Source organism: Jatropha curcas, chromosome 6 (genome assembly GCF_041381405.1).
Source record: "Jatropha curcas cultivar XTBG-Jc1 chromosome 6, XTBG_Jcur_1.0, whole genome shotgun sequence".
Taxonomy (NCBI): domain Eukaryota; kingdom Viridiplantae; phylum Streptophyta; class Magnoliopsida; order Malpighiales; family Euphorbiaceae; genus Jatropha; species Jatropha curcas.
The window spans coordinates 15731021-15745401 of NC_143156.1; the positions used below are offsets into that span (position 1 = coordinate 15731021).

The window sequence follows — 14381 nt, forward strand, 5'->3', positions numbered from 1 at the left end:
GAAACTCCTACATTGAAGCACACCCGTGCCAAATAGCACACCCAGGCCGTGCTTCCCTCTGCCTCTCATTAGTTAGTTAGCTTATTTTTGAGTTTTTGCAATGTTAATGGGTTGGGCCTCCAATATTTCGGCCACCCTTGAATAATTAGCCTTATTTTGATTAGATTTAGTCAATCTTTAGTGGATTTGGATTAGATCTCCAAATCCTTAAGTTGTTATGATTTTGTTAGTCAACTCCTTAGTTGGTTTAGATTTGCTAAATCCTACTCCTTAGCTAACTCTAAATCCTCTAAGGATCTGGACCTCTTAGATTAGTATAAATAGTTTGTTATTTTATAATTATTCAACAATTATTCAATGAATTAAAGACTACTTCTTCATGCTTAGGCGTGTTCATGTTTTTAGAGAGTGTGAGATTGCATTCTTCTAATTGCATCAAGAATCAAGGTAAACTTATCAATTCTTTTGTGGCGTTTATCTTATTCTTCTACTCTATTATTGGTGTTTCCGTTTCTTTATAAACGTGGGGTGCCATAGGGGAGGGTTTAGTTATCATAGAGTTCATGGAATATATTTCCATTGGGTTCCGCGTCAGTTTGGTATCAGAGCCAAAGATTAAGGTAAATTCTTATTTATCTTAGTTCTAGGGTTTGTGTTTATTTGTTTTCTTGTTCTTCTTGTTTTTGTGTTTGTTTTCTTCTTCATCTTGTTTCTTGTGTTTGTTTCTTGTTTTGTTTAGTTTCAATTCGTTTTTGATTCAATTAAATTTAGTAATTTCGTTCTTGTTTTAATTCTGGAAGTTTGATCTTAGATCTTGTTGACCAAAAAAAAAAAAAAAAAACGAGTATAGAAAAAAATTTCGTCCAAATTTGCTTGTGTGGATCTTGATTTTGTTCCTGAATCCAAGGGATTTGATCCTAATTCAAAGGGATTTTGCCTTATTTTGTGGGATTTGACCATATTTTGTGGGATCATTCCTAATCCTTAGAAGATTTGACCATATTTTGTGGAATTGTTCCTAAACCTAAGGGATTTGACCATATTTTATGGGATTTAGTTTATCCACTATAATCTTGTGATAAAATCCAATCTTAACTACTTGTGGATAAGATAACAAAAATTAGTTGACCAAATCTTTTGAGATTGAGCAAAATCCACTACAATCCTTGTCAAATCTAAGAATCCTACTTAAATTGGGTTGCATTGAAAAGGGACACAAGGCAGCACGCCCGTGCTTCACCTCAAGCATACCCGTGCATGTTTCTGACTTCCACTTGTTGGACTAGACATATTTACGCACGCCCGTGCTCCATCTAGCACCCCCATGCTCGATTCTGTCCATTGTCTTCTTTTGGTTTTTCTTTTATTGCTTGCTTTGTTTTGCATAGAATTATTAGGTCCATATTTGGTTTGCTTTGTAGTAAGCTAAATTCATACATTATATCCTAATATTGTCTTTTAAATTCTAGTTTCTTTGTTTTTGTGTGAGCTTTCTATTGCTTCTATTACATTGTTAGGGTGTGTTTGCTTGTTTACTACACTCTAATTGATCATTAAAGTAGTGCATTGTTTATGTTCTTGTGCTACTGTCCATATCGTTTTGAGTCTTCTTTCTAGAATTTGTGCTTGCTTTTCATTGTTAAGTTTTATTCCTTGATTCTAAACATGCTTTTGAGTTGATTGGTTGAACTAAGATTCTGAAGTTCAATTGGAAGAATTGCAAGGAGTGATTAAAAAGTGTAAACACGTGAGGGAGTGATTTACCAAAATTCTTTTGTGTTTTCTCTTTGAATACTAACCATGAGTTCAGGCAAATCTGGAGATAAAAGTCCAATTCATGATCCTCAAATGAAAGTATTCATGGAAGCAATTCAAGGTCAGTTTAGAACCTTTAACAATCTTTTCCAAGACATGAGGGAAGAATTGCAAGAGATAAGAGCTTCACAAAACTCTAACACAACAAGAGCTCGTCCTCAAGCTAGATTTCAACCCCATGATGATGAAGATACTGAAGGTACCAATTTTAACAAACTTGATTCAAGTCTCAATTAAGATGAGGATTCCAGAATTCAAAGGCAACAACAATGCTGAAAAATTCCTTGAATGGGAGAGAAAGGTAGAACAAATCTTTGAATGCCAAATCCCATCTTGCTGCTGTTGAATTCAAAGGTTATGCCATGTTTTGGTGGGAACAATTGCTATTGAAAAGAAGAAGAAAGGGATTGCGACCTGTACCACCATGGGAGATCATGAAAGAGCTAATGCACCAAAAGTTTGTCCCTACTCACTACTTTAGGGATTTACACAATAAATTAGCAAGGATGGTGCAAGGAGGAAGGAGTGTGGAAGAATACTACAAGGAGATGGAGATTTGCATGGCTAGAGCCAAGATTGAGGAAGAAGAGCAAATCACCATGTCACAATTCCTTGGGGGTCTCAATAAAGACATTGCTGATGCTTTAGAGATGTATAGATATGAAAGCTTAGAGGAGATGGTAGATATGGCCATGAAACTTGAAAGACAGAAAAAGGGGAGATCCAACACCAATAAGTATTCCAACAACACATGGGGATCTAAATGGCCTAAAGAAGGTGAGAAGAAGGAATTTAGAGGTTCTAATTCTCAAAGGACAGATTCAACTTCAAAAGGTAAAGAGATTGTCCAAACTCCATTCAAAAGCAACAAAGGTACTTCTAACTCTACAACCCCTTCTAGAGAAATTAAATGTTTTAAATGTTTGGGGAAAGGGCATTATGCATCTCAATGTCCTAATAAAAGGGTTATGATTGTTAAAGATGATGGGAATGTTAGTTCTGAATCTAAATGTAGTGATTATGATGATATGCCTAAATTACTTGATGATAATGATGATGATGATTCAGAAAATTTGATACTTCCTGAACATGGAGAAGCTTTGGTTGCTAGACGTGCTTTGAACATGCATGTTAAAGAAGAAAGCCTTGAGCAACGTGAGAACATATTTCACACTAGATGTTTGATTAGTGGAAAAGTGTGTACTCTTATTATTGATGGGGGTAGTTGCACTAATGTTGCTAGTATAAACATGGTAAACAAACTGAACTTGACTTGTTTCAAGCATCCTAAACCTTATAGGTTGCAATGGCTGAATGATTGTGGGGAGGTGAAAGTGACTAAACAGGTACTTGTGCCATTTTCTATTGGATGGTATGAAGATGAAATTTTGTGTGATATAGTACCTATGCAAGTTGGACATCTATTGTTGGGAAGACCATGGCAATATGATAGAAGAGCACTTCATGATGGATTCCACAATTGATACTCTTTGATTCATAAGGGAAAAAAGGTGGTACTTGTACCATTATCACCTCAAGAAGTATATGAAGATCAAAGAAAGATAATTGAGAGAGAGAGAGAGGTTTTGGCCTTGAGAAAACATGAGAGTGAGACTTCGAGATTGAGAGAACAAAAGAGAGAAAAGAGTAAGGATGAGGGAAAAGAGGCCACAAAAATAACAAAACAAATAAATGCCCAATTGTGAGAGAAAAAGAAAGAGAGGAGAAAAAGAAACAGACTTTTTATGCTAGAACTAGGGAGGTTAAGTGTGCCATTGCCTTGGAGAAGCCCGTGTTGCTTCTAAGGTATAAAGAGATTTTATTTGCTGAAACTAATGCTAACCTTGATAGTTTGCCTTCTATGTTTGTTTCTATGTTGCAGGAATTTGATGATGTCTTTCCTAGTGAATTACCAAGTGGATTACCACCTTTAAGAGGAATAGATCAACCAATTGACTTCATTCCTGGATCCACCATTCCAAATAGGCCTGCCTATAGAAGCAATCCAATGGAGACAAAGGAGTTGCAAAGGCAAGTTGATGAACTTATGGAGAAAGGTTTGGTAAGAGAGAGCATGAGCCCGTGTGCCGTTCCCGTGCTTCTAGTACCTAAAAAGGATGGAACATGGTGCATGTGTGTTGATTGTAGAGCGGTCAACAAAATTACAGTAAAGTATAGACACCCTATCCCTAGACTTGATGATATGTTAGATGAATTGCATGGGGCAACTTACTTTACTAAAATTGATTTAATGAGTGGTTACCATCAAATTAGAATGCAACCAGGCGATGAATGGAAAACTGCTTTTAAAACTAAGTATGGTTTGTATGAATGGTTAGTTATGCCTTTTGGACTATCTAATGCACCTAGTACTTTTATGAGGCTTATGAACCATGTATTGCGTGCCTTCTTAGGAAAGTTTGTGGTTGTATACTTTGATGATATACTCATCTATAGCAAGTCTCTTAATGATCATATTGAGCATGTTAGGATAGTGTTAAAAACTTTAAGGACAGAAAAGTTGTATGCTAAGCTTAACAAATGCACATTTTGTATAGATAGACTTGTATTTCTTGGATTTGTTGTGAGTGCACAGGGTATTGAAGTAGATGAGGAGAAAGTGAAAGCTATCAAAGAATGGCCAACTCCCAAATCAGTTTCTGAAGTTAGGAGTTTTCATGGGTTGGCAAGTTTCTATAGAAGGTTTGTAAAAGATTTCTCTTCAATTGCAGCACCACTAACAGAAATAATCAAAAAGGAAGTTGGGTTCATGTGGGGAGAAGAGCAACAAAAGGCGTTTGACATGCTTAAAGGGAAGTTAACTTCTGCACCTATACTTTCTTTACCTAATTTTGAAGGTACTTTTGAGATTGAGTGTGATGCATCCGATGTGGGAATTGGGGCTGTCCTAATGCAAGAAAAGAAACCAATTGCCTACTTTAGTGAGAAGTTGAATGGAGCACAACTCAACTATTCAACCTATGACAAAGACTTGTATGCCTTGGTAAGAACTTTAAATGTTTAGCAACACTACTTATTGCCTAAGGAGTTTGTCATGCATACTGACCATGAGGCCCTAAAACACTTGAAGGGTCAAGGTAAGCTCAATAAAAGACATGGTAAGTGGGTTGAATTTATTGAACAATTTCCATATGTGATTAAATACAAGCATGGAAAAGATAATGTTGTTGCTGATGCATTGTCAAGAAGATATACTCTAATTACTGCTCTTAGTTCTAAATTGCTTGGATTTGAGTATGTTAAGGACTTGTATGTAAATGATTCTGACTTTGGCAACATATATGTAGCATGTGAGCATGGAGCATTTGATAAGTTCTATAGACATGATGGTTATTTGTTTATGGGTAGCAAACATTGTGTGCCTAAATGTTCTATGCGTGAATTGCTTGTGCTTGAATCTCATAGTGGGGGATTGATGGGACACTTTGGGGTACATAAGACTTATGATATGTTGAATGAACACTTTTATTGGCCTCATATGATTAAAGATGTAGAAAGAGTTTGTAACTCTTGTATTGCTTGTAAACAGGCCAAATCTAAGTCTATGCCTCATGGATTATACATGCCTTTACCTGTTCCTAGTTCTCCTTGGATTGATATATCTAAGGACTTTGTACTTGGATTACCTAGGACTAAACGAGGTAAAGATAGCATATTTGTTGTTGTTGATAGATTTAGCAAGATGGCTCATTTTATTCCTTGTCATAAAACTGATGATGCCAATAATATTGCTGAATTATTCTTTAAAGAAGTGGTAAGATTGCATGGGGTACCAAGAACTATAGTTTCTGATAGGGATACAAAGTTCCTTTCACACTTTTGGAGAGTTTTGTGGGGTAAGCTTGGAACTAAATTGCTTTATTCTACAACTTGTCATCCACAAACAGATGGACAAATTGAAGTTGTGAATAGAACTTTAGGAACATTGCTTCGTGCCATTGTGGGTAAGAACTTGAAAACTTGGGAAGATTGTTTGCCATTCATTGAATTTGCATACAATCGTAGCATACATTCTACCTCAGGTTATAGTCCATTTGAACTTGTTTATGGCTTTAATCCACTAACTGTATTAGATCTTGTTCCTTTATCTTTGAATGAACTTTCTAATCTAGATGGTGATAAAAAGGCAGAATTGGTGAAGTCTTTACATGAGAAGGCTAGAGCCAACATAGAAAAGAGGAACAAGCAATATGCTGAAAGAGCAAACAAGGGCAGAAAGAAGTTAGTGTTTATGCCAGGTGATTGGGTTTGGGTACACTTTCGCAAGGAAAGGTTTCCCAATCAAAGAAAGAATAAGCTTGATGCACGTGGAGATGGTCCATTCCAAGTCTTAGAGCGCATCAATGACAATGCTTACAAAATAGACTTGCCAAATTTGAGGACAAATCTTTTTAAAGAAGGGGGGGATGATACGGATCCACTATCACCAACCACCTATGAAGCTCAAGGGAACAAGGACCACAACAATGGCAATCCATTAGCACTTCCTAGTGGACCAATTACAAGGAGCCGTGCAAAGAAGTATGGAGCAACCATGTCCTTACACATTTAAGAACAAGTTACACAAGAGCTCCATGACCTTGCTTTCAACAAGTGCTATGAAGAACTTGAAAGAACACCTAAGTTTCTCACATTAATAGAAGCACATGTTGAGTGGAAACATGAATTGGTTAGCACGCCCGTGCTAGATGGCACACCCCAGGCCGTGCCCTCGTTTGACTTGCTGAGGAAAACAACTACCTTGAAGCACGCCCGTGCTAGATGGCACACCCCAGGCCGTGCCCTCGTTTGACTTGCTGAGGAAAACAACTACCTTGAAGCACGCCCGTGCCAAATAGCACACCCAGGCCGTGCTTCCCTCTGCCTCTCACGAGGAAACTCCTACATTGAAGCACACCCGTGCCAAATAGCACACCCAGGCCGTGCTTCCCTCTGCCTCTCATTAGTTAGTTAGCTTATTTTTGAGTTTTTGCAATGTTAATGGGTTGGGCCTCCAATATTTCGGCCACCCTTGAATAATTAGCCTTATTTTGATTAGATTTAGTCAATCTTTAGTGGATTTGGATTAGATCTCCAAATCCTTAAGTTGTTATGATTTTGTTAGTCAACTCCTTAGTTAGTTTAGATTTGCTAAATCCTACTCCTTAGCTAACTCTAAATCCTCTAAAGGATCTGGACCTCTTAGATTAGTATAAATAGCTTGTTATTTTGTAATTAAAGATACATAAGAAGAAGAAGATGAAGTGGTTGAGAGGGAATCTTCTACATCACTAGAAGAACCAAAAGCTGGAGTGGCCATAAACTGGGAGAAGGCTGGGCCTTTATCTTTGGATTCTGGAGGAGGCACAAAGCTTGTTTGAGAAGAAGAGGTAGAAGGTAAGGAAGATGAGGAAGGTCGTCTTCGAGGTTTAGGAGGTTCTCTTGGTATAAGGTCAGCAATTGAAGGGAACATTTTTATAGGAGCTGGAGAAGGAGTAAACATTGGTGGAGGTAATTGATAAGGAACCGGGATGAGCTTATGGAGAAAGGATTGGTGCGAGAGAGCATGAGTCCTTGTGCCGTTCCAGTACTTTTAGTACCCAAAAAGGATGGTACATGGCGAATGTGTATTGACTGTAGGGCGGTCAACAAAATCACTGTAAAGTATAGACACCCTATTCCTAGACTTGATGACATGTTAGATGAGTTGTGTGGGTCTACATACTTTACAAAGATCGATTTAATGAGTGGTTATCATCAAATTCGAATGCAACCAGGTGATGAATGGAAAACTGCTTTCAAAACTAAGTATGGTTTGTATGAATGGTTAGTTATGCCTTTTGGATTGTCTAATGCACCTAGTACTTTCATGAGGCTTATGAACCATGTTTTACGTGCTTTCTTAGGAAAATTTGTAGTTGTGTACTTTGATGATATACTTGTTTATAGCAAGTCTCTTAATGATCATGTTGGGCATGTTAGGCTAGTATTACAAGCTTTGAGAACTGAACAATTGTATGCTAAGCTTAAGAAATGCACATTTTGTATAGATAGACTTGTGTTTCTTGGTTTTGTTGTGAGTGCGCAGGGTATAGAGGTGGATGACGAGAAAGTGAAAGCTATCAAGGAATGGCCGACGCCGAAATCAGCTTCGGATGTACGAAGTTTCCATGGGTTGGCAAGTTTCTACCGATGGTTTGTACAAGATTTCTCTTCGATTGCTGCACCACTCACGGAGGTAATTAAAAAGGAAGTTGGGTTCAAGTGGGGCGAGGAACAACAGAAAGCGTTTGACATGCTTAAAGGGAAGTTGACATCCGCTCCAATACTTTCTTTACCTAATTTTGAGAACACCTTTGAAATTGAGTGTGATGCTTCTGGTGTAGGTATTGGAGGAGTGCTGATGCAAGAGAAGAAGCCAATTGCCTACTTCAGTGAGAAGTTGAATGGAGCACAACTCAATTACTCGACCTATGATAAGGAGCTATATGCCTTGGTGAGGACTTTGAACGTATGGCAACACTACTTATTACCTAAGGAGTTTGTCATTCACACTGATCACGAAGCCCTAAAACACTTGAAGGGTCAAGGTAAGCTCAACAAGCGACATGGTAAGTGGGTTGAGTTCATTGAACAATTCCCTTACGTTATTAAATACAAGCATGGAAAGGATAACGTTGTTGCTGATGCATTGTCACGGAGACATGCTTTACTTACTACTCTTAGTTCTAAGTTGCTAGGATTTGAGTATGTTAAGGATTTGTATGTGTCTGATTCAGATTTTGGCAATGTGTATTTGGCATGTGAACATGGAGCATTTGATAAATTTTATCGACATGAAGGATATTTGTTTAAGGGCAGTAAACTTTGTGTTCCTAAATGCTCTATGCGTGATTTGCTTGTACTTGAGTCTCATTGTGGGGGATTGATGGGACATTTTGGGGTACATAAGACTTATGACATGTTGAATGAACATTTTTATTGGCCTCATATGCGTAAAGATGTCGAGAAAGTTTGTGATTCTTGCCTTACTTGTAAACAGGCCAAGTCTAAGTCTATGCCTCATGGCTTGTATATGCCTTTACCAGTTCCTAGTTCACCTTGGGTTGATATCTCTATGGATTTTGTACTTGGATTACCTAGGACTAGGCACGGTAGAGACAGTATATTTGTAGTGGTTGATAGGTTCAGCAAAATGGCTCATTTCATTCCTTGTCATAAAACTGATGATGCCATTCATATTGCTGAATTGTTCTTTAGAGAGGTGGTACGATTACATGGAGTTCCACGGACTATCGTTTCTGATAGGGATGCTAAGTTCCTTTCACATTTTTGGAAGGTTTTGTGGGGTAAGCTAGGTACAAAATTACTTTATTCTACTACCTGTCATCCACAAACAGATGGACAAACTGAAGTTGTGAATAGGACTTTAGGAACTTTACTTCGTGCGATAGTGGGTAAAAATTTGAAAACTTGGGAGGATTGTTTGCCATTTATTGAATTTGCATATAATCGAAGCATACATTCTACTTCAGGTTTTACTCCATTTGAACTTGTTTATGGATTTAACCCACTAACTGTTTTGGATCTTGTTCCTTTACCTTTACATGAGCTCTCTAGTTTAGATGGTGATAAAAAGGCTGAATTGGTGAAGTCTTTACATGAGAAGGCTCGAGCAAATATTGAAAAGAGGAACAAACAATATGCTGACAGGGCAAACAAAGGAAGGAAGAAGCTGGTGTTTGCGCCTGGAGATTGGGTTTGGGTGCACCTTCGGAAGGAAAGGTTTCCCAACCAACGAAATTCTAAGCTAGATGCACGTGGAGATGGTCCATTCCAAGTCTTGGAACGCATCAATGACAACGCCTACAAGATAGACTTGCCAGGTGAGTATGGTGTTTCCGCTACCTTTAATGTTAGTGATTTGTCTCCTTTTGACATGGATGCAGATTTGAGGACAAATCTTTTTGAGGAAGGGGGGAATGATATGGATCAACCATCACTCAACCATGGAGCTCAAGGGAGCAAGGAGAACAACATGGGAGATCCATTAGTGTTTCCTAGTGGGCCAATTACAAGAAGTCAAGCAAAGAGATATGGGGCAGCCATATCCTTATATGTTCAAGCCCAAATTACACAAGAACTTCATGATGTGGCATTTAACAAGTGTTGTGTGGAACTTGAAGGCACACCTAGGCTTCTTACAATGTTGGAGACATGTACTGTTGGTGTAGCACACCCTAGCCATGCTAATATGTAAGGGATGTGGGCTTGGACGTGTCCTTATCCCTTGTTGCATGTTTTGGTCTAATTAATATGTAATATGGGCTCATAGTGTTTATTTAAGTTGTTTTGGGTTGGTTTTATGATGCATGCAATCTGCCCAATATTAAGTTGTTTGTTTTGGGCTGGAAATGACTTTATTTTGTGTTTTAGAGTTAAGCCCATGTGTTTTGGCCCTAGGGCAGCCTAGTTAGATGCTCTTCTTTAGGGTTATGTTTGTTTAAGGCATTTAAATAGCCTCCTTAAGATGTAAAACGAGATTTTTGGCATAATTTGAATCAAAGGCAGACTTGCTCATGCTCTTGCATGTTCTTCTTAATTAGAGTGATTGTGAGAATTTGCTATCCTCTAATTGCATCAAGAATTAAGGTAAACTTATCAATTCATTTGTGGCGTTTATCTTGTTCTTTGCTCGATTATTGGTGTTACCGTTTCATTATAAACGTGGGGTGCCATAGAGCGTTTTAATCTCGATTATTGGTGTTTCCGTTTCATTATAAACGTGGGGTGCCATAGAGGCGAACTTACATCTCATTCCTTTGATTCCCGATCCCGGTTCCTTATCAGTAATGCATAGTCAAAGGGGTAAGACGGTGGAGGCACAGGAAGCTGTAAGATTCTATCTCGCTCAATCTCTTCAACTTGTTGGCAAAGCTGGCGAATTTCTCTTTCTTTCTCATTAAAGAGAGGAGAGGAAGGATTAGTTTCAATGAGAAAGTTGAGTTCTTTATCAAGCTTAGAAATACGTCGTAAAAGATCATCATGCATTTGCTGAGCTTCTCGTCGGAAGGAAGAGACAGAAGAAGCCAAATGATCATTCTTTTTCAAGGCTTGATTTAGTTTGCCATCAATGTTCTTGAGATAGTTCTTTTGGACAACAACATTAGAAGTTTGCCAGTTGAGAACTTCTTCTGAAGGGGAAATAGGCTGGAGGTTGCCAGTGGAGTGAACAACAGTTTGTCGAACATAAGGACTGGCTGTTACTCTTGACGTGGAATCACGGATTGTTTCCAGTGGAGGAAAATCTTCAGGTTGCAGCATGCAACAAGATAAGGGAGGTGCTGGAGCAGAGGGAGTCTGATATGCTTCCAAGGAGCAAGAACAAATAGTAGGAGGTGGAGGACATTTGAGGAGTCCTTCTTCAGCAAGAATCTCAAAACAACGTTTGAGATAGTGATCTTCAGTCATAGGTTTATTTTTGGCTTTAGGAAGGCCAATCCATGGAGGAGGAGCATCATCATCATCATTAAGAGGACGCTGCTTAACTGAAGGATTGCAAGAATGAGTCTTCCGGAGAAGAGGCTGAGATTCAATCTTGGTGATGGTAACTTCGGCATCTTCAAGCCAACCATCATCTTCATACTTGCAAGGACAGTCAGGGTCACACATGTGGGGATTGGCATCTCAAAGGAAGTGACCATCATTCTTAGCAGCATAGATCTGTTTACCAGTATGGGCAAAACTATGGATGGGAGCATGTTTGAGTGGTTTGCTCTTGACTGGTTGAATCATGGAGACAGAATGTCTCGGTTCAGAACTTGATGGGAGAAATGAAATCCGGACAGATTTATCCAGTTGGCGAACAAAGATGGGATCCTGTTGTTGAACAGGTTGAGGGAGTTGATGAAGCTTTTCATAATTAGTAATCCAGGCAGAGGGAATCAGCTTCTCAAGCTCTTCGCGAGGCAGTTGCCTAGGAGTTTGGACAATAGTGGGAGTGGGACCACCATCAGCAAAGATGTACAAAGCATCACTGTGGGAGATGCCAGGTGTCTGTAAATTAATAGCATGATCTTGAAGTCATTAATCCTGAGTTCTTTGTCTCTCTTCCTTTTAAACTGAATGAAGACATTAATCCTACTAAAGCTAGCCACCCTGGTATGTCTCCCTCTGACTTAGCTTTAGCTAGAGCTGAATGTCAAGAACTACTCCAACAAAGTCTCATTGAACCCACTCAATCTCCATGGGCATGTCAAGCATTCTATGTGAACAAACGCACAGAACAACTTCGAGGAAAAAAGAGACTTGTTATTGATTATAAACCACTGAATCATTTCCTTGCAGATGATAAGTTTCCTATTCCCAAGATTTCCTCTCTCCTGGTCCATCTTCAAAATGCCAAGTACTTTTCTAAGTTTGATCTCAAATCTGGTTTTTGGCAATTGGGAATTCTTCCTGAAGACAGATACAAAACTGCTTTCTGCATTCCTGATGCACAGTATCAATGGACTGTTATGCCATTCAGTCTCAAAACTGCTCCTTCCATCTTCCAACGGGCTATGATCAGAATTTTTGAGCCCTTGCTCCACAGTTGCATCATCTATATTGATGATATTCTACTGTTCTCTGAAACTGCTAAGGCCCATGAAGACCTCCTAATTCAGTTTCATTCTCTAGTCCATTCTTATGGAGTTATGCTCTCTAAAAAGAAGTCCATTATTGGCAAGCATGAAATTGATTTCCTTGGGCTCCATATCAAAGATGGTCAATACCAACCAGGCCCACATCTGGCCCAAGAATTGGCCCATTTTCCAGACTCCAACCTTTCTAAAGTCCAAGTCCAACAATTTCTTAGGTTCATCAATTACATTCGGGACTTCATTCCTAAAGCCTCCATCTACACCAAGCCCTTATCCTCCTTACTCAAAAAGGATCCTCCTCCTTGGACCTATGAACATACCAAAGCAGTCCAAACACTTAAACAGTTAGCCCAAAAGACTCCCTCTCTCACTATTCCTTCTGATGAGGCCCAGCTCATTTTACAAACTGATGCTAGTGATTTAGCATGGGGTGCTATTCTTCTTCAACGCAAAAATGGCAAAGAATCTCTCTGTAAGTATGCTTCTGGAAAATTCAAAGATGCTGAGCTCCATTACCATTCCAATTACAAAGAGATCCTTGCCGTCAAATATAGAATTCAAAAATGTGAGTTCTTTCTGGCTTCCCGCCATTTTATTGTTCGCCTTGACAATTCCTCTTTTCCCAAGATCCTTGATTTCAAAGGCAAAAATCTTCCTGATAAACAGTTGCTCAGGTTAAAAGAATGGTTTTCCCGCTATGACTTTGAAGTACAACACATAAAAGGCAAAACCAACCTTATCCCTGACTTCTTGTCCCAAGTTTCTAAACCTGTCACTCCTGTCTCTTCCATTATTAAGATCACTTATCCTTTTGTTGGCATGGCCTACTTTTTACACGATACACCTCACCCACAAATGCCACAAGGCCTCTCATCTCAAGAACGTGACATGTGGATCTACAGAAAAATAATTGAGCTCTATCCACAAGTACTTCCACATCCCAATGATTTCACTGCTCCTGTTCCTTGGAAACTGTTCCCCACTGTCAATGAGTCATTCCCTCACACAGATAATGAGTTCTGGTACCTTTGGTGTCTTACCACCCTTTATCATCTTCCTGTTGAAATTCCACTTCTTCCAACTCTTCGGTTTTTACACAGAGAAGAAAACCATCGTCATCCTCTCTGGCAATTCTTGCTACTATTTGACAATATTGCTTCATGGCAATACGAACTCAAAGCTTGGATTCATAAAAATAATCTGTTCACTCACCCTGATTTCAATAAAGCTAAGAAATACATGGCCATCCTATTCCTCAGAAGACAATATGATTCAGCTAGCACTGTTGTCACCACTGTCTCGCATTGGAAGAATCTCCCTTGTCGTTTTGAAGAATCCTCTTTGACCGTTCAACATGCACTGTTAGTCCATGCCAATACACTTAATAATTCCACAGACATGACTACTCCCATGGTTAGCATGCATCGACATGACACAGACCCAAGAAAAATATTTTCTTATGCAGACTTGACACCTGGACCCTCTACTGACCCTGGACCATCAACTGGACCGCCTGGCCCTCTTGGATCAGAGTTTCAAGATTCTCAATTACCTGACACTCCTATGACTTCACAACAGATTGAAGCACTCCTTCCAAGAAGATCAGCACGACTCCAATAATGTCCCTCTCAACCTGGCCCCTCCAGTCATAATGACTCTGATTATGACCCTGAATGATACGGATCCACTACCACCAACCACCTATGAAGCTCAAGGGAACAAGGGCCACAACAATGGCAATCCATTAGCACTTCCTAGTGGACCAATTACAAGGAGCCGTGCAAAGAAGTATGGAGCAACCATGTCCTTATACATTCAAGGGCAAATCACACAAGAACTCCATGACCTTGCTTTCAACAAGTGCTATGAAGAACTTGAAGAAACACCTAAGTTTCTCACATTAATGAAAGCACATGTTGACTT

At 39.1% G+C, this 14381-nt stretch overlaps 1 pseudogene; it reads left to right on the forward strand.

The window, feature by feature from the left end:
- Window positions 1–1911: 1911 nt before the first annotated feature.
- On the forward strand, window positions 1912–10781 carry LOC149495610 (uncharacterized; annotated as a pseudogene).
- Window positions 10782–14381: the final 3600 nt, after the last annotated feature.